The sequence below is a fragment of the Mustela nigripes genome, chromosome 12 (genome assembly GCF_022355385.1).
Source record: "Mustela nigripes isolate SB6536 chromosome 12, MUSNIG.SB6536, whole genome shotgun sequence".
NCBI classification, from domain to species: domain Eukaryota; kingdom Metazoa; phylum Chordata; class Mammalia; order Carnivora; family Mustelidae; genus Mustela; species Mustela nigripes.
Window position 1 is genome coordinate 98972062 of NC_081568.1, and position 21817 is coordinate 98993878.

The 21817-nt window shown below is 41.9% G+C and overlaps 1 protein-coding gene across 7 annotated transcripts in view; it reads left to right on the forward strand.

The window, feature by feature from the left end:
* ARHGEF28 (Rho guanine nucleotide exchange factor 28) overlaps positions 1-21817 on the forward strand; it is a 317878-nt gene that overhangs the window by 28230 nt on the left and 267831 nt on the right. The window contains exon 2 of one of the 7 annotated variants that reach the window (XM_059418063.1): positions 12328-12482. The exons of the other annotated variants lie outside the window; for them this stretch is intronic. The gene's annotated coding sequence lies outside the window, so the exon portion shown is untranslated. The remainder of the gene's footprint in view (positions 1-12327; positions 12483-21817) is intronic. 7 annotated transcript variants of the gene reach the window in all.

Here is a 21817-nt window from a genome sequence, read left to right on the forward strand (position 1 = left end):
TTTTTTTTAAAGATTTTATTTATTTGATAAAGAGATCACAAGCAGGCAGAGAGGCAGGCAGAGAGAGAGGAGGAAGCAGGCTCCCCGCTGAGCAGAGAGCCCGACGCGGGGCTCGATCCCAGGATCCCGGGATCATGACCTGAGCCGAAGGCAGAGGCTTTAACCCACTGAGCCACCCAGGCGCCCCTGAAAGGAAACACTTTTAGAAATGGTTTTAGTCAGTCTGGATTTTGCTGTCACTATCGGTTCTGAACAGTAGCTGTTAATTTTACTTGCCACCAAAATTCTTCTGTTGGCCTAAGTTCTAAATAATTGCTACAGTTACTGTTGCATTTCCATATCTATATAAACTTCAAATTAGCACATTTTAATGATGTGCTCTTTAATTTTCTTTTTTTTTTTTAAAGATTTTATTTATTTATTTGACAGATGGAGATCACAGAGAAGCAGGCAGAGAGAGAGGAGGAAGCAGGCTCCCTGCTGAGCAGAGAGCCTGATGCGGGGCTCGATTCCAGGACCCTGGGATCATGACCTGAGCCGAAGGCAGAGGCTTTAACCCACTGAGCCACCCAGGCACCCCTGCTCTTTAATTTTCATACTGAATACAATTTCAGCTTATTAGGACAACTCCCATTTATTCAGTTGGTCCCTAACACAAGCTGTACAAGTTTCGAGAGTAGGTTAGAAAAGATATGGTGTCATTCAAACTCACTTCAGGTTTAGTTTGTGTGTCTGATATCTGTAGTACTGTTTAATAGTGTACATAAATAGTGGGTTTGAAATAAGCGATGATAGCACAGTGATGTTATAGACCAAGAAACAAAATTTGAGATACTTGAATTCTGTCCTATTACGTGACCAAGTGGAGTTTGCTTAAAATGTTAAGCAGTGACTGGAGAGAAGGAACTTCTTCGTGCACTGTTGGTGGGAATGCAAACTGGTAGAGCCATTGTGGAAAATAGTAAGGAGATTTCTCAAAAAAAATGAGAAATAGAATGACCCTATTATCCACTAATTCCACTACTAGGTATTTACCTAGAGTATGAAAACACTAATTTGAAAATATATACAATCCCCAATGTTTATTGCAGCATTACTTATAATAACCATATTATGGGAGCAGCCTAAGTGTCATTCAGTAAAAGGGTGGATAAAGAAGATGTGGTGCGGGGCACTTGGGTGGCCCAGTGGGTTAAGCCTCTGTCTTCGGGTCATGATCTCAGGGTCCTGGGATCGAGCCCCAAGTCTGGCTTTCTGTTCAGCAGGGAGCCTGCTTCCCTCTCTCTCTCTCTCTCTGTCTGCCTCTCTGCCTACTTGGGATCTCTGTCAGTCAAATAAATAAATAAAATCTTAAAAAAAAAAAAAGATGTGGTGCTTACACATGCGCGCGCGCGCGCGCGCGCACACACACACACACACACACACACACACACACAGAGGAATCTTACTCAGTCATAAAAAAGAATGAAATCTTGCCATTTATAACATCATGGATAACCCAGAGGGTATAATGCTAGGTAAAATGAGTTAGTAGGAGACCAGCAAATACCATGTGATTGCATGCATATGTGAAATTTAAGAAACAAAACAAATGAACAAAGAAAAAAAAAATCCAGACAGGAAACTCCTAAATATAGAGAACAAAGTGATGGTTACCAGAGGGGAGCAGTGTGTGGGGGATGGGTGAATTAGGCAAAGGGGATTAAAGAGTAAACTCATTGTGCTGAGCTCTGCATAATGTATAGAATTGTCAAATCACTATTTTGTATGCCTGAAACTAATACAACACTGCATTAATTATACTGACATTAAAAAAAATCTGAATAGATAAAATGTAAAGCACTGAAGGAATTTAATCCTGTTTCATAAGTGAACATGTTATACTTGCACTCTTGAATAATTTTCAAATTGAAATTCCATTTTTTAGATTGTTTTGAAGCTGAAAAATGAATGTAGGAAAAAAGTTAGAATTAGCATGGTTTAGTAATTGACATCTTTGGATCCTTGGAAGGCACTTAAAAGTTTTGTTGACATTTGCTTTATTTTTACTGGCATGGTTATATATTTGTAGTTCAATAAAGGAAGATTTTCCTGGTGTTTCTTGTTATTATGCATTTTCTTTTTTTTTTTTTTAAAGATTTTTTATTTTTTATTTATTTGACAGAGAGACATCATAAGTAGGCAGAGAGGCAGGCAGAGAGAGGGGGAAGCAGGCTCCCTGCTGAGCAGAGAGCCCAATATGGGGCTCAATCCCAGGACTCTGAGATCACGACCTGAGCCAGAGGCAGAGGCTTAATCCACTGAACTACCCAGGTGCCCCATATTATGCATTTTCAAAAAGATTATTATTACTAAAAACAACTGTCCTGTGGAAGAGGAGTTAGGTCATCACTGCTTGGGGTCACTCTGAAGTGCTGCTCTTGTGTCTTCCCATCAGGCATTATTGCAAAGGTAGTGAGAATCTAGGTTGTAGATGTGCATGGAACCTAGTGGACTCTGGGTTGGCTGACATGGAATTCTTCCTATAGCTTCTTGGCGTGCTCCCTGTGATGGTTCAGGCTTCACCATTTCCCTGGATTACTGTAACAGCTTCCCTTCTCTTCATCTTCTCATCTCCTGCCACTGCCACCATCTAGCCACTCTGCTCTCAGGGCACATTTACTGAAATACCAACCTGAGCATGTCTGTTCTCTGCTTAGAATCTGTCACTTGCTCCTCCTGATTGTCCGTCTACATGATGCTTCATGGGCTGGCTCTTGTTATCCTCTTTGGCCTTCTGTTCTGTCAGACAGCTCCCCAAGAGCTCCATGTACAAAACTTGATGCTTACTTCTCTGCCTTTGTGTCTCCTCTTCCCTCTGCAGACCATCCCTTTCCACTTCACTCCCCCTATTCTCTGCAAAAACCTGGCTATCTTCTGTTCTTAAAAAAAATAATAATTTATTGGGGTGTCTGGGTGGCTCAGTGGGTTAAAGCCTCTGCCTTCAGCTTGGGTCGTGATCTCGGGGTCCTGGGATCGAGCCCTGCATTGGGCTCTCTGCTTGGCAGGGAGCCTGCCTCCCCCACTCTCTCTGCCTGCTTCTCTGCCTGCTTGTGGTTTCTGTCTGTCAAATAAATAAAATCTTGAAAAAAAATAATTTATTACTATTATTATTACTATTTTTGATTAACACATAATGTATTATTTGCTTCAGGGGTATGGTTCTGTGAATCCTCAGTCTTACATGATTCACAGCATTCATCATAGCGCATACTCTCCCCAATGTCCATATAAATAGTTTATTTTTAAGTAATCTCTATACCCAACATGTGGCTTAGCCTTACAACCCCAAAATCAAGAGTTGCATGCTCTACCAACTCAGCCAGACAGGTGCCCCATAACTTCTGTTCTTAATGAGTCCTAATGTCTGGGTCCACTGTCCCCCTCCCTTCTGCTCAAGAAGTAGCTGCATCTTGCCTACCAGAGCGCTCGATGTTGTCATCCCTGGCATGTGTGGTCTTTTGTGTCTCCTACTAGACCGTGGGCTGCCGGCACCCAGCTCAGTGTCCACTGCAAACTGGGAGCTTTTGATATTGCATGAAGGGATGAACTGACAACCACAGATTCTAGCCATCTGAATGACAGTGTTTGTGTCTGTGAAAGGCTTCATGATCTGGGGCACTGCTTTCTTGTTCACGTAGAATCACAGATCTCTCTGGTCACAGAACCATCATGGGAGTTTTTGAACTAGCTTCCTGTGTACTTAGACCACTTGAGTTAGAATCTCTGGCAGGTGGGACTTGGGAATCTGTATCCAACTCAAATGGCATAGATCTTTTTTCCTGGAAAGTTTTTTTTTTTTTTTTTTTTTAAAGATTTTTATTTATTTATTTGATAGAAAGAGATCACAAGGCGGCAGAGAGGAAGGGAAGCAGACTCCCTGCTGAGCAGAGAGCCCGACGTGGGGCTCGATCCCAGGACCCTGAGATCATGACCTGAGCTGAAGGCAGAGGCTTTAACCCACTGAGCCACCCAGGCGCCCCAAGTTTTTGTTTTTTTTTTTTTTAAGATTTTATTTATTTATTTGACAGACAGAGATCCCAAGTAGGCAGAGAGGCAGGCAGAGAGAGAAAGAGAGAGAGGGAAGCAGGACCCTGAGATCATGACCTGAGCTGAAGGCAGAGGCTTTAACCTACTGAGCCACCCAGGTGCCCCTCCTGGAAAGCTTTTGATGAAAATCATGATTAATTCCTGATAGTTTCTCTCTGTCCATTAGCTTGCTGCTCTATCCAAGAAAGAGATTTTAATAATCTTATAGTTCATTCTACATAAGAAAATAGAGTTTATATATCCTTTCACAGTTGATAGAGGACTCCTTTTAACATCTCAGTTAATCCTCAATTCTAGGAGAAAGGGGGTCAGATTTTTGCATTTTGAAGCTGAGACTTGATCCAGGCCATGTTTCCTTAATTAACTAGGTTGCTGGAACTCCCAATAACCAGCATTTGTCAAAACTAGGAAGTGACAGGGACGCCTGGGTGGCTCAGTTGGTTAAGCAGCTGCCTTCGGCTCAGGTCATGATCCCGGCGTGCTGGGATCGAGTCCCACATCAGGCTCCTTGCTTGGTGGGGAGCCTGCTTCTCCCTCTGCCTCTGCCTGTCATTCTGTCTGCCTGTGCTCGCTCTCTCCCCCTTTCTCTCTCTGATAAATAAATAAAATCTTTAAAAAAAAAAAAAAAACTAGGAAGTGACAGAATTTCTTCTTGGGTTGTTTGCTAAAAAAAAATTAAAAAATAAAAAAAATAAAGAGAGTAGAGAAAAAGAATATGCAAGTTTGGCAGAAAACACTCCTGTGGTTTACAGTAGATAAGGGAATTATTAAGAATTCCAATCTCATTTTGACTTAATTTTGAACAAAATTTAGAATTGTGATACATTCATGTGATCCTCAGAAAATGTAATAATGGATTACAAAGAATATATTCCAAGTCATTTGAGATATGTTATGACTACCAAATAATACAGAGGTTAAAAGCCATTTTGAATAAAATATATGCTTCGATTCTTCTTTATTTTCCGTTTGCCCATAAATACCTTGTTTACTTTGGTTTCCTTCCTTTTTTTCCTGAAAAGAGCTTGGAGAATTTAAGCAGTGTCTTCCGTTCCTGTGATTTATGATTGACAACCACCCCCCTTCCTGCTGGCACTTACCATTCCCTGTACCCTGGGTATCTACATCATCTACATCCTTAATTCTGGTACTGTCGTTGAGAACTAGGCAGGGGGCATCTGTTAAAGATGTGAATTGGCATAAACACTGACCTCTCACAATTGCTGTGTCTGAGACTGAGCCTGTCCCTTTGCTGTTGCCCCCTGTCTGGTCCCTTCCTCTAACCCAGAAGTTGGGGATTCTGCTTTCAGTGTTTACCCTTTTTTATTCCTTAGGGTGACTTGACTTTTTAAATAGTCTTAATACTGTCATGTCCTCTCCTCACTGCTATTGCTGCAGTTTAGATCTTATTATTATTACTATTTTTTTTTTTTTACCTGAATTGCTACTGTATTACTTGCTTTAGATATGGTCTCCCAAAAATGTGCTTTCTGCATCGGCACCAGAATGATTCATCTGAAAGCAGAGTTGAGTCGTTCCCTCCTTGGGTAGGATCTTCAGTTGCTCCCCATTCCTACGTGAAAAAAGTTTGGGTTTACCCTCCACCATTCAGGGCTTTCCAGTACTTGCCCAGTCTTTCCTGCCTCACCCATCAGGGCTGCCTCTCTCCTTCACGCAGTGCTCCCTCTCTCCAAGTTGGTGCTTTGCTTTGAGAGCTCACAGGCATCGCCTACTGACTCTTGCACCTCTGCCATGACTCTTGTCTTTTCAGCCCTGCTCCCCTTTCTTGCTCTTGGTCCTCCTGACCAGTATTTTTATTGTCCTTTCCTTGGTGAACTCCTGTTCTGGAAGGTGTCTTTACAGGTATCAGTCCCTTTAGGAAGCCTCTTAGACCTTCCTGTTTTAGCTTAGAATATAGTTAAGGTAACTTTAAAGAGACTTAAACAGAGGCTTAAATAAGAGAAGAATTTCTTTTCTGTAAAAGTCTGAGCTGGAGAGATGGGTGGCTCACTCTAAGGTTACTTAGGAACCGTGTTCCTTATGTCTTGCTGCTCCGTCATCTGTGGAGTCTTATTTTCTTTGGCATGACCGTAGCTGGCTTGCTACCACTCATCTGTTTCCAACCACCAGGAACAGAGAAAGAAGTTAGAGAGGCCACACTTCCTCCTTTGAGGAGCCTGAATGACACTGTAGGCATAACTCCTGCTCCCATCTCTGTAGCCTAAACTGCACGGAATGCCCACACCCTAGCTCAGGGAAGGCTGGGTGATAGTTCTTAGCTTAGTGGTTTCTTCTAAAATGTGAGCCACATATGTAATAGAAAGTTCCCTAAGGACCTTATTAAAAAGGGAAAAGAAACAGATGAAATTAACCCAACATATTTAACCCACTGTATCTAAAACAGCATTTCAGTGTGCAGGAGTGGCCATGTTTCAGATGTTCAGTAGCTCCATGTGAGAGTGGGTACAGAATTGTGAAGTATATGGCTTTCACTGGCCATGTGTGTAGCTAAGGTTGAAGGCTCCTACCAGGAAAATTAAGGGGAGAATGGTATCTGGGCTTATCTGGGCTTACCTGGTAGTTGGGCCTGTTTTCTTGTTATCTAGTGTCTGCTTGCCATCCCGATTTGATATTACTACAAGGCATGACATATTGTGTATATACTTACACGTTTTATTGTCTCATTCCCATTAAGTGTTTTTTAAGAGGTGATGATGTCTTTTCTCTACATCCTGGTATAGTATTTGGCACCTTTTCTTTTTTTAAGATTTTATTCATTTGAGAATGAGAGAGAGACAGAGACATGATGATCAGGGAGAGAGGAAGAAGGAGAGTGACGAGTAGGGGGAGGGAGAGGGAGAAGCAGACTCCCTGCTCAGCGAGGAGCCTGACACCGGGCTTAATCCCAGGACCCTGAGATCATAACCTGAGCTTAGGTCAGGTGCTTAACCGACTGAGCCACCTAGGCACCCACACACATTTTGATTATCCAATAAATGTTAAGTGAATAAAGTCACTGAGTGGGGCTTTCATTTAATTGCTCAACTTTTTTTGTTATTCTTGGGCAGATGCTTATAAATGGATTCATTGACAGGGTCATACTTCCATATGCATCAAAGGTTAGATTTTCCTCAGGGAAATGAATATACTTTGATTTTATTTGATACATTTCCTGTGAACTCAAAGTCAGAAGTGCTTTGGGAAGATATTCACATTCTGATATAATGGCAGGTTCTCTGGTTCCACAAATAACATTTTAGAAAATTAGGTGCATCGTGCAGAAAACTGATATTTTCTCTGAAATAGTGAATCTTCTGTTGAGGGTGCCTCTGTATGGGTGAAAGAACAGGATGGAGTTTCTCGCATGGAACCTCTTGCTTTGAGAATTCCCTTTCAGTCTTTAGGGAGATAGGCCATTTCCAGGCAATATTACAAATCTGTTGCCGGTACATGTGAAGCACAGTATTCCCAGAAGTCAGCAATTCAGCATAATTTATCAATGATTGTTAGAATTAAGTAGAACCTGAATGTAGCTCCTCATTAAATGAAATACAGAACTGAATGTTCCCTAAACAAGTTAAATTGTAGATATTACAGGCTGTTCCTAATGGTGCAAGCCTATCTTGCATCCCTCATTGGCAGGTTACTGCAGAAATGCCTTTTTTGGCATTTGAGATTTGTGGCCCTTCTCCCTGGGGGATGGGGAGCAGTGGTAGGCAGTGTAAATGAACAGGGCTGCATCTCCTCTCACTTTTCAGCAGTACCTTTCTCTCTTTGTGCCTTGCTCACTCTGTCATCACTCCACACCTCATTCCAACTCTTGAGACAGAAGCTTTTTCTCCCCATCCTGGGAATGACTCTTGAGATGAATTTCCTAGGTTAGTCATCTTTTGTGGGAGTATCTCATTTCCATTAGGCTGTGGTATATTACATGGTAATATTTATAATATTTATAGCATAATAGTAGCCACCACCACTATGATCATGGTGTTAGAGTGCTTGTGCATGCCAGGCACATTTGGAGGGCTTCATGTATGTTTCTTAGAATGATCTTATGACATAGGCATTATTTTGATGCCCATTTTTTAGGGGAAGTAGAGGCTTAGGATAAGTGCCTTGGCTGGAGTCACAAGCCAAGTTGCTAAACTAGATTTATACCCATACCTGAATCTAAATTTTAGGTTTTTAATCATTATATGGTCCTGCTTTCTAACTATAACTAATTTGACTTTTCCACCCTATTTGATCCATATGTATTTTTGGTCATGGTGAGGTTGGGCAGAAGGATAGGGTGTGGGAGGGACCCGGGAATATCTGATCTAGAAGAAAGATAATTGAAGAAAATTTGGATGAGGCGTTACACAACAAGGATGACTTACTGCTGATAGAGCAAGGAGGGGTCAGAAATAATCAGGCTCAGATTCTGTGTACTGGGAGGACTTTCATTGTGACACTCTTTAAGATGGAGTTGTACCATACATTAAAAAAAAAAAAAAAAAAAAAGTCATGAACCACAGTCAAGTGGGATTTATTCCTGAGTTGCAAGGGTGGTTCAGTATCCACAAATGAATCAACATGATACATCACATTAACAAGCGTAAGGGTAAAACCCATGTGATCATTTCAATAGATGCAGAAGAAACCTTCATCAAAGTAAATGATAAAACCCTCAACAAAGTAGGTTTAGAGGGAACATACCTCAACATAACAAAGGCCTTATATGAAAATTCCATAGTTAATAACATCATATATGGGGAAAATCAGAGCTTTTCCTCTATGGTTAGGAACAAGACTGGAATGCACACTCTCACCACTCATTCACAAATACTGGAAACCCTAACCATAGCAGTCAGATAGGAAAAAGAAATAAATGGCATCCATATCAGCAAGGAAGAAGTAAAACTGATTATTTAGATATGATATGATACTCCATGTAGGAAAAATGAAAGACCCCACCAAAATACTACTAGAACTAATAAATGAATCTAGTAAAGTCACAGGATATAAAATTAATATACAGAAATCCAATAATGAATCATCAGAAGGAGAAATCAAGTAATCAATCCCATTTACAATTGCATCCCAAACCATAAGATACTTAGGAATGTACCTAAGTAAAGCTGTGAAAGATCTATACTCTGAAAACTATAAATGCTGATGAAAAAAATTGAAGAGGACACAAAGAAATGCAGACATTCCATGCTCATGGATTTGAAGAACAAATATTAAAATGTTTATACTACCTAAAGCAATCTACAGATAGAATGCAATCCCTATTAAAATACCAACAGCATTTTTCACAGAGCTAGAACAAACAATTCTAAAATTAGTATGGAACCACATAAGACCCTCCAAATAGCCAAAGCAACACTGAAAAAGAGAGCTGGAGGCTTCACAGTTCTGGATTTCAAGTTACATACAAAGCCCTAATAACCAAAATGATATGGTACTAGTCCAGAAATAGACACACAGGTCAATAGAACAGACTAGAAAACCCAGAAATGGATCTACATCTGTAGGGTCAATTAATCTTCAACAAAGCAGCAAAGAATATCTAATGGAAAAAAGACTGTATCTTCAATAAATGATATTGGGAAAACTGGAAAGCTATATACAAAAGAATGAAACTGGATCACTTTCTTATAATGTATATAAAATTTTAAAACATAGGTTAAATACCTAAATGTATAACCAGAAACCATAAAAATCCTAGAAGAGATCATAGGCAGTAACCTCTTTGACATCAGCCATACTGACTTCTTTCTGAATATGTCTCCTTAGACAAGGGAAACAATAGAAAAAATAAACTATGGGGACCATGTAAAAATAAAAGCCTTCTGTATGGTGGCATAAACAATCAACTAATAGGCAACCTTAGGAATCAGGGAAGATATTTTCAAATGATATATCTGGTAAAGGGTACATATCTAAAATATATAAAGAACTTCTAAAGCTCAACACCCCCCCCCCAAAATGACCCAATTAAAAAATGAGCAGGAAATGTGAACAGACATTTCTCTGAAGAAGACATTCAGATGGCCAATAAAAGCATGAGAAAATGGTCAACATCATTTATCAGGGAAATGGAAATCAAAACTATAATGAGGTATCACCTTATGCCCGTCAGAATGGCTAAAATCAACAGCACAAGAAACAAGAGTTGGCAAGGATGTGGAGAAACAGGAACCCTCTTTTGCTGTTGGTGGGAATGCAAACTGGTACAGCCCCTCAGGAAAACAGTATGGAGTTTCCTCAGAAAGTTAAGAATAGATCTGTACTCCAGTCCAACAATAATACTACTGAGAATTTACCCAAGGAATACCAAAATACTAATTCAAAGGGATACATGTATCCTAATGTTTGTAGCAGCATTGTCTACAATAGCCTAATTATGGCCATCAATTGGTAAGTGTCCATCAGTTGTCCATCAAGTGTCCATAAGTGTCTATCAATTGATGACTAGATAAAGAAGATGTGGTATTCCTGGAAAACAGTATGTAGGTTCCTCAAGAAGTTAAAAATAGAACTACTTTATGACTCAACAATTGCACTGCTTGGTATTTATCCAAGGATACAGTGATCTAAAGAGGTACATGCAACCCAATGTTGATAGCAATAATATCCACAATAGCCAAACTATGGAAAGAACCCAGATGTCCATCAATAGATGAATGGATAAAGAAGATGTGAGAGATATATATATGCAATTGAATACTATGTAGCCATCAAAAGAAATGAAATCTTGCATTTGCAATGATGTAGATAGAACTGGAGGTTTTTGTGCTGAGTGGCATAAATCAGAGAAACATAAATACCATATGATTTCACTCATAACTGGAATTTAAGAATCAAAAGAGATGAACATAGGGAAAGGGAAAATAAAGTAAGATGAAAACAGAGGGAGGCAAAACAAAAGAATCTTAACTCTAGGAAACAAACTGAGGATTGTTGGAGAGAAGGTGGGTGGGTGGATGGAGTAACTGGGTGATGGACATTAAGGAAGGCACTTGATGTACAGAGCACTGGGTGTTCTGTGCAACTGATTAAATCACTGGATTCTACCCCTGAAAATAATAGTACATGTTAACTATTTTGAATTTAAATAAAAAAGATATGTATATTTTAAATTATATATAAAATATATTTATATATTTACATATTTTATATATTTTATATTTATATATTTTATATATATAAAATATTTTATATATTTTATTTATATAAATATATTTTATATTTATATACTACATATATATTTATAAATTAAAAATATATTTTTATATATGTACAAATGTACATATATACACATACATATATATGTATATATGCACACATATACACATACCCATATACATATGTATATACACATATACACATGCACACATACATATATGTACATATATGTGCATACACATGCATGTGCACACATGTACATATGTGTATATATGCATTCGCACACATATACATATGCACATACACATATACACATGTATATATAATATATAGTATGTATACATATGTATATATACTATATGTAATGAAATATTACTCAGCCATTATATATACTTAAGATGTGTATGTGTGTATGTGTGTGTATATATATATACATATATATGTATATATATATAATGAAATATCACTCAGCCATAAAAAAGAATGAAATGTTACCATTTGCAAGGACATGGATGGAGCTAGAAGTCAAGTGAAGTCAATCAGAGAAAGACAAATGTCATATGATTTTATTCACATGTGAAATTTAAGAAACAAGCAGAGGGGAAAAAAAAGAGAGGCAGACCAAGAAACAGACTCTTAACTGTAGAGAAGTGATGGTTACCAGAGGGGAGATGATGGGGGATGGGTGAAATGGGTGATGGGATGAAGGAGGGCACTTTTGGGGATGAGCCCTGGGTGATGTGTGGAAGTGCTGAGTCAGTGAATCACTAAAGTGTATGTCTGAAACTAATAGGAAAGTGTATGTTAACTAACTGTTAACTAATTGGAGTCAAAATAAAAAATCTTAAAACGATGGAGCCATAAGGTAGTTCAGTCTTCTTATTATTTAGGTATTTGAAGCCCGGAGACATGGCATTATTTTCTGGGGTGTGTGCTCTTAGTAAAATAAATGAGGATTGCATACTTGATTTGTTCTGATGATTCCAAGTTGATTTTATTGAGCTACATTGTTTCAGTGCTGCTTTTTATTAGTTTGTAACCAACCCCTGTTTGTTTCCATTTTAGGTTTTTCTATTTGTTACCAGTAGGAGACTGTCCCTGGGAAGTAAGGGCAGGGAAAGTGTACTTGCTTGAGGAATAGTAGCAGGATAATGGAGAAACTGCTAGAGAAATTGGTTCTTCAGCTGCCCAGGGAGTAAAGTGAAGAACGAGCTAACACGGTAGGTAGTGGGGAGGGAAGGAGACTGTTGGTGGGCCCTCTGGGGCCCTGCGCAGTTGGGAGATGGGGAGATGAACAACGAGACCGGACTCTGCAAATTCCAAATCCATCTACCCGCACCCAGCTCTGGCCCTTGCATGGGCCCTGTTTCTCACTCGGTTTGAGATGTGGTTGCTCCATGATTCCCTCACTGGGAGTGGAGGAAGGAGAGGTATAGAATCCTACTGTTAGGATTGGAGCCGGAGGAAGTATGTTCTTGGAATACTAAGTAGGACCCTTGATTTTCATGTGGAAATATGGGTAAATATGCTAGCACAATAACCACAAGTCGGTATGTGAGGTAAAAAGGCTCTTTTGGGTTATTATTTTTTAGGTGGTGCCTTAAGGACCTCAGTCTCTGTCTCCCATGAAACGAACATGATACTCCCTGTGCTACTGGGCAGAATAAATACATAACACATGTGAACAGGCAACTCTTCTCTTTGCTAGGAATGGAGGGAAAGCAGTTGTGTAGAAGGGCACGGTTTTCTCTTGAAACAACACAGTGTCATACTAAAGTTGTAGCATGTGGGGAAGCAGGTAGAGATGACGGGGGAATGTTTCAGGTCTCAACCAGGCTGGCCTTGTCACCGTCACTGTGTGAAAGTGTTAGCAATGAGGGTGTGGTGTAGAGTAAACTTGGAGTCAGTAACAGCTTGTTTCATGATAACTCTTTATTATTATTTATTTATTTATGAACTTAATTGAAGTCACATAGTATATACTTAGAACTTTCCTTGTTTTTCGCTTTTTACATTGGTAATGTTTTTGTTGCTCATTATTCTTCCAAAATTATTTTCAGTGGCTGTGTAAAATTCTCTGTTATTATTCTTTTCTTGAAGGGGGTATTTTCCACATATTACTCATGTTATAATGTGTGAAATGCACATTTGTCTATTTGTTATGGTTCACCTCTTAGAAGGGAAGAGGCAATTCTGTATTCCAGCTATGGTGTGAATTCTGGGTTAGAAACAGGTGCTACAACTGTGGCTTGTCCTGGCTTCCCATGCTCCATGGTACTCAAGTCTGGCATCAACCTGTTTGTTGTTGGAGCCTGTAAGGTGGAGGGACTGGCTCTACTCACCTTGGTTCTTTTGACCAAAGAGTAGGTGCTTGTTAAGGGCTTCTGGTAAGATAAGCTGAGGATAGAAGTTTTGATGAGGAAAGAGGTTTGAGAACATCCAGTCCATGTTTTCCTCTGTGTTCAATGTACTATTCCAAATTTTTAGGGAATGGTGGGGGTGAGTATAAAACACATCTTTTCCCTCAAGAAGAAGAGCTAGCACAAGCTGTGAGAGAAATTACAGAATTTAGTAAAAAATAATAAGTTGAAGATTCTGGTTAGGAATTCAGAGCTAGGAGCGAATTCTTACTTGTGGAGTAATCAGGTATAATGGAGCAGTTCAGGCATACGAGGGCTTCAGGAAATCACCCGCTTAGGTAGATAGAGGGCAGAAGGGGTGCGTGCTTGAGGCAGGAGAACCCATATGAACCAAACCGCAGGAATGGGTATCACTGTGAATCATGAGAAAGATACTGTGACAATCTGGGGGAGAAGGAAATAGCATTAGCTAGCTAGGTAGGGTGGGGCTATATTAAGGAGGGTTGGAAGCCAAACAGAGTCAGACAGAGGCATAATAGGCAATAAAGAGTCTTTGTAGGTTCATGAGTGACATGAGGAAAGTGGTTGAACTGGAAATTCAAAGGTGGTGTCAGAAATAACTTTGAGAAGGTCACTTGTAAGTATGCAAATACTTTGCAATATTTTACATATCTGGTATCCTGAACTTTCCACGAATCTCATTCAATCCTTGAATGTCCTGGAATGGGCAACAGTTATATTCATTTTGTTCTTAAAGTATATTCTACACCCAGAACTGGGCTTGAACTCACAACCATGAGGTCAAGAGGCACCTGTCTCCTCTACCAACTAAGCCAGCCAGGTGTCCCTGTAGTCCCCACTTTATGCATAGGGAAATGGAGTGCCCAAGTGGTTGAATGAACTCTCACTTAACACTGTTAAAAAAAATGACAGATGTAGGAACCCAGATCTCCTTACTCTTGGCTCTTTGGCTTCCAGTGACGGATCAGGGTGTGGTGGACAGGTTGTGATTTAGGGCATTGTTGCGGGAGCAGTTTCTTGGAAAGAAAAGGATAGCATCAGAGTGGAACTCCTGTGTACCAAGTGCTTTGTGTAAGGCTGACTTCCTCACCCTAACACTCTTGCAGCTGTTGGTATCCCAGCTACATTTGACAGATAAACAAATGAGGCTCGACAAGGTTAAATAACTTGCCAAAGTCACACATGTACTGCGAGGCAGAACGGGAGCTCTAATCCAGAGGTGTGTGCCTCTTTCCTGACTTGTTTCTTTTCACTACCTTGCACAAATCACACCTACTTCTCTGTAGTGCTTTGCTCAGGAATTTGATGGGTTTATCCCCCACCCAACACCCCACCCTGGGTGTTATATATAAAAAAATGAAATCATTTTGGAATGAATCTAACTAAAGAACATCTCTTGGCTTAATATTACATTGTATTGGGGCACCTGGGTGGCTCGGTCGGGTAAGCATCTGCCTTCGGCTCAGGTCATGATCTCAGGGTCCTGGGATCGAGCCCCGCATCGGGCTCTCTGCTCAGCAGGGAGCCTGTTTCCTCCTCTCTCTCTCTTTCGGCCTACTTCTCTGCCTACTTGTAATCTCTATCTGTCAAATAAATAAATAAAATCTTTAAAAAAAATATTACATTGTATTTTATGGAGGGAAGTGAATATATTAAGAGTAAACTTTAGGAAATTCAAAGAGCTAACTAGGAAAAAAAAATAGAACTATGATCTTTTTTGGGCTTTGCATTTGTGTTTTGAATTCACCCCTTAACCTTCAGGATGGAGATTGAAATTGTTGGTGTAGTATGCAATGTGCAGCTTATGTCTCTAGCTTTGGCTCTGGTCCTAGGTAGCTTGTGCACAGCTCTGTAGTAGGACTTGAGATCCTCAGCCAGGGGCGCCTGGGTGGCTCAGTGGGTTAAGCCTCTGCCTTCGGCTCAGGTCATGGTCCCAGAGTCCTGGGATCGAGCCCCGCATCAAGCTCCGCATCGGGCTCTCTGCTCGGCAGGGAGCCTACTTCCCTTTCTCTCTCTCTCTGCCTGCCTCTCTGCCCACTTGTGATCTCTGTCTGTCAAATAAATAAATAAAAATCTTAAAAAAAAAAAAAAGAAAGAAAAGAAATCCTCAACTGTAGTTTGCAGTGTTCCCGCGTCCTCGGCACCTGTGCTGGAACATACCCTTTCTCCCCAGCCCCCTCTGTTCTCCCTTCAGTCTGCTTAACTTGTATTCATCCTTCAAGACACAGCATGCCCAGCTCCTGGACCGAGTTTGGTGTTCCCGCCTTGTGCTTTGCCCTGTCAGGGAACTTCTGTCCTGTATTTTCTAGGAAGAGGTTGCAGGGCTCCAAGTATACACGTGGTGTTGAGAGGGGAAGGCTCCCCATCCTGGGGAGAATGACTGGTCTGTAAAGCGAAGAGGTAGGAAGTAAGCTGGTCCCAGAGTAGCTTCTTACTACTAGTAAGTAAGCTTACTTACTTACTAGTAAAAGTAAGTAACTAGTACTTACTTACTCATACTAGTAGTACTAGTTGGCACACTCTGGAGGTGAACTCTTTCCCTAACAAAGCAAGGATGCCAACTTGGGTGCTCTTGGGTGCCAACAACAAATGATGTGGTGCATAAAGATGATCCTAATTGCCCCCGTGTCATGCCTTATTGCAGAATAGACCCCTGCTTAAGCACCCTACCCATGTGCCCACTCCTGGCTGCCCTGGGAAGAGAGAGAATGAATTCCCATTGGCTTCTATAAGGACAATGAGATCCTACTTCCTATCAATTGTATTGATAGAATTGTACAATTGTATTGTACACAATGGGGGCTCCTCAGAGGGGAGAGCCACATGCTAACAAGAGAAGGGTGCTAGACAGCTGAACCCTAGAAATGTCTAGAGAAGAAAGGAAGGAAGTATTGTATGGAGCACTGGGAGGGGTTCTAGCTCACAGTGGCCTTGAATGGCAGCTATAAAAGTGGCACCCTTTCCTCTCTAGGGAGCCCCTGAGCAGTTTGAGGGAGTGGGGCTGGACACCCAGAGCAGTACTTGAGGTTGAATGTTTTGGTCCTAGGCCACGAGGACTGGAGGGAGCTGGAGCTGAAGGGAGAGAGACCAGTTAGGAGATTAGTGCCAGTGTGCAGTAAACACTGGAAATCTGGAATTTACCATGAGTCATCAGTAGATGAGGGATTAGAACTCACTGACCTTGACTGCCTCTCTGCCTACTTGTGATCTCTGTCTGTCAAATAAATAAATAAAATCTTTAAAAAAAAAAAAAAAACTAATCTAAACCCAAGATTCTGCTGAGCTCATGCTGACTGTTTCCTGAGTGGGCTGGCAAGCTCACCAAGTTGGGGACACCTGAGGCAAGGGAAGTCTGACGAGGCACTCAAGGTCAGAGAGAGAGGAGGAAGCAGGCTCCCTGCTGAGCAGAGAGCCCGATGCGGGGCTCGATCCCAGGATCCTGGGATCATGACCTGGGCCAAAGGCAGAGGCTTTAACCCATTGAGCCACCCAGGCACCCCGGGTTTAGATTAGTTTTAACCGGGGTTTCATTTTCAGCAGGTAGGCAGTTGGCCCCCTTTCTGTGTTTGATCGTTTTCTAGCTGCCCCTCGCTTCCCTGTTTCTTCTCTGTTTCTAGCTGCCCCTCGCTTCGCTGTCTCTGTTTCTGAAGAGTTGAGGTGTGCTAAACCGTGAGACTTGCAGTAATCTGAGCACATCCTTGCTTTGTTAGGGAAAGAGTTCACCTCCAGAGTGTGCATTCCTCTGGTCTCTGGCACTTTTCTGAACCAGGAACAAGACCATGAAGGGTTGCTTGAATACTGATGTAAAATCAGAGTGGGCAGGGAGAGCCATCTCTCTGGATTATGAGCAGAATCCCTACAGTGGCCTATTCATGTCAGTGTTAATTGTGATCGTTTGAGTGGAGTTGGACAGCTTTTAGAAAACAGGGGGAAAATGCCTTCAACAAAGCTCTTTTCAGGGATGGCTCTTAATCATGCGCTTGGTTCCCCGGCCGGCCTTTGGGCGGCAGTTCATATTTTCTCCTGGGGTGGAATTAAGGTTCTAGCTTGTACTACAGCTCAGAATTTGGCTTTGCTGTGGCTCCCAGGTCAACACATTTAACTCCTGAGTGAAGCCTTACTATAGCTACAACTTTCTGTTGGTTTTTAAGTGATTTTTAACCTGTATTTTTTTTTAAAGATTTTATTTGACAGAGATCCCAAGTAGGCAGAGAGGCAAGGAAGAGAGGGGTGGTGGCAAGCAGGCTCCCTGCTGAGCAGAGAGCCCCGTGTGGGGCTCGATCCCAGGACCCTGAGATCATGACCTGAGCTGAAGGCAGAGGCTTAAACCACTGAGCCACCCAGGTGTCCCTTAACCTGTATTTTTATTTTTGAGAGATTGCTTCTGGAAATCCTTCTATCGGAAATGTACATCACAAAGAGGTTTCACACATGACCTCATTTTGTGTCTTTAGTCAGGTACAGGGTAACTTCACATGGTTGTCTCATTTTCCTCGGAGTCTGTGGGGAAGAAAAGATCATTCTGTCTGGACCTTAGAAGTGTACAGGGGAGTTTCATTGTCCCTTTATTTGAATAGCTCATAGTGTTTTATACACACTAATTCATGAATCCTCCCCAAAGCTCTGTGTGTAGGCAGCGGAAAATATTTTTTGCTGTGGCAGCATTTACTCAGGGAGAAACCTAGGCCTGGGGCAGCGGGCGGGGCCAACCCCGGCTGTTGGCTGCCCGGTTCTGACTCTGGCTCTCTCCCTGGACTGTTAGAAAACCCAAACTCCTGCTCCTTTGGAAGATAAACATCTCCAAGATAAATAGCTTTGTTAACCAAATTCTGCCTGGAACAGAACTGCCGGAGGGAAGAATTCCGAGATGGTTGCTGTCACCCTGCGTGGGGTCTGGGCCCAGTCTTGGGTCCACCTGTTGCTTTGGTTGTGGATGTAACTCACCTTGTTGCTTGGCTACCTTCTGAGTGTGTTGGGGTAAGATGGGGTTTCCTGTTCCGGCTTTGGCTGTTCCAGAGGCTCGGGAATAGCTGCCGTGTTTCCTTCTCCGGCTGCCAACTCCACAAGGACAGGGGCATGGCCTCCGTTCTTAATCCTTTTAACCTCTTTCATCTTCCCGCTAGTGCTTTCCTAAGAGTGAGTCAGGAAAAGATTTGGTGGGCAGAAGAAACTGCAGGTGTGGGTATCTCAGTGCCTTGCATGACAGGTCTGCCCATGTGGGCATTTTAAACTGAATGTGCCTCAAACGGGGTTCCTGGTTTCCTTCCTACACTTGCACCACCTGGACCACCACCTTCGTTCATGGCAGCCCCATCCTGAGCTCAGGCTCCCCTTTGGGAACCTCCTCTTTCTCTCACATCCCACTTCTGATTGGTCGGGAAATCCTATTGGTTCTGCCTTGAGAACATGTCCCAAACTCAGTGCCCACAGCTACCCCCTCGTCTCAGCCACCATCTCTTGCCGGTATTATTATTATTATTATTATTATTATTTTCTTGCTGGTATTATTGCTAGGGCCTGCAAACCAGCACCCACTGCTGCACCCCCCCCCCCCCCACCGACCCTGCCCAGCTCTCGGCTGCTCTCAGCCTGCCTCTGGTGTAGGAATTACATGATACTGTTTAGGGTGTAGGTCCCTTCATGTCACTCCTCAGCTCGGAACCCTCAAGTGGAGACAGAAGCCAAGGTCCACAGAATAACCTACAAAGCCTTATGGGACCAGGTTTTCTGTTTTTCCCCATCATCATCCTTTACTCTCCTTTTCCCTCACACAGACTCCTTGATGTCATTCACAGTGCATGTGTTCATGCTTTGCTTCTGGATTTCTCCCTCTGTGCTGCTCCTGTGAGAGACTCAGCCCAGCTGTCTGCCCTGCTCTCTCAAACGCTGCCTTCGCAGCTGCGTCTGCCCTGACCACTGTCCACCCCTCCACTCTGTTCTCTTCCTCTACTCCATCTTAAAAATGATACATACCATTTTGAAGTGTACTATAAAATATACTCTGATGTATTGTCTATAAACTATACTGTAGGCTTCAGAAAAGCTAGGGTTTCTGTTTCTTGTTCAGTTACATGTCCTCAGCACATAATATCCTCATGTCCAGCAGATGGCCAGACACTGTTTAATGAATAAGCAGTATTTACAAAAATGCTTCTGCCCTCCAGTCCTAGTCAAATATAATGACTGGGTTTAGTCTCCTAGTTAAATTGTGATAGCACAGAGCACAGCAGAGGATACAGGAGAAATGGTTTAGCTGGGAGATCGGGAAAACCCATGAAACTCTGAGCAAAAAGTACCAACATAGAATGGTTAGATCATAGAAGAAATAAAAAATCTAGGGGAGGTCGTTGGGAGCATGGCAGAAGGGAGGGCCTGGGAATTTGATACTGGACTCAGTACTCGTCTGAGTATTTTGTGTACTGGACTCCATTTGATCTTAGAACAGGTATTGTGAGACAAGCAGGTAGTCAAGGTCATAGAGCTAGTAGGTGTTTGAGCCAAGATTCAAAGCCTAGTGTCACATGTTAACAGTGTTAGAATATTTTGGGAGGGATTCATGGAGGTGTAAAAGGTTTGGCTTGGGCCATCTTCGTAGAGCCTGGGTGTTTATGGCTCCATTGGGCAGCCAACCTGGCTCCAAGTGAGATTTGTGTGTTGAAGTGATTGGTGGGTTACATGTAGCATGAACAATACCGTTGAAGGTTCTGGATGCCCATTGTGAAACTTATATTTCATCTGATAGGCACCAGGAGTTGAGGTTTGTTCTTGACCAGAGGAGTAAAACAATGGAAATAATTGTGACTATTGAAACTGGCAGCAATATCCAAGATGGGTTAGAAGTGGGAAGGACATTATGCTGCTGACCGCATAACAGACCATTTTGGAATATTCTGGCAGGGGAGGTGAAAGGAAGGGTGTGCTAGATTATAATGAGAACAAAGAAGAGATGGGAGAGAAAGAGTGCCAATAGTGACTATTTGGTGAATGAAGGAGTGTGGGGAATGAGGATGGAAGAGAGATCAGAAGTGGTCTAGGATTTTAAGCCCCAGTCTTTAACACAATTGACAATATACTAAAGGCAGATTAGTTAGGGCTTCCTATACTGAGAAGTACTTGAAAAAGTGATGTGAGGAAAGTCATGGAGGGACCAGTTCTCCTCCTAGAGAAGATCTGCAGGAGTGAGGAAGTGTTGGTATGTGGTCTTCAGAGATTGTGAGGTAAAGGGGATAACCCTAGTTCTGTGGAGTTTCAGAGGTAAGTGTATAGGGCAAATGGGTACAAATTGGGGGAGGCACATTTTGCTTTAAAATAAGGAATTCCAGGGTGCCTGGGTGGCTCAGTTGGTTAAGCCTCAGCCTTCAGCTAAGGTCATGATCCCAGGGTTCTGGGAGCAAGCGCCACATCCAGTTCTCTGCTAAGCCCTGCAAGCCTTTCAAGCAGGAAGTCCACTTCTCCCTCTCCCTCTGCCTACTTGTGCTCTTTTCCATCTTTCTGTCAAATAAATAAATAATAAAATAGGGGTGCCTGGGTAGCTCAGTGGGTTAAAGCCTCTGCCTTCCGCTCGGGTCATTGTCCCAGGGTCCTGGGATCTAGCCCCACATTGAGCTCTCTGCTCAGCGGGGAGCCTGCTTCCTCCTCTCTCTGTCTGCCTGCCTCTCTGTCTACTTGTGATCTCTGTATGTCAAATAAATAAATAAAATATTTTAAAAAATAATAAAATAAAGTTAGGAATTCCAAGTATCAACATGGGGGGAAATTCACCTCTATTAGCTGATCTGATCTTCCATGCAATTCTGCAAAGTAGAAGCTACCATCCCATTTTTTACTGGTAAGTAAATTGAGACCTTGAGGCAAACAACTTTGAAAGTGTAGAGTGAAGGTATGCTAGTGATTTTCCTTTTGTGGCTGAATTTGTTTTTCAGATTTAAAAAATTTAAAACATGGGGCACCTGGGTGGCTCAGTGGGTTAAAACCTCTGCCTTCGGCTCGGGTTGTGATCTCGGGGTCCTGGGATTGAGCCCTGCATTGGGCTCTCTGCTCCACAGGGAGCCTGCTTCCTCCTCTCTCTCTGCCTCTCTGCCTACTTGTGATTTCTGTCTGTCAAAAAAAAAAAAATCTTAAAAAATTTGAAACATAAAACTTGAACAGTTAAATATAAGTTCAAATTAAATACA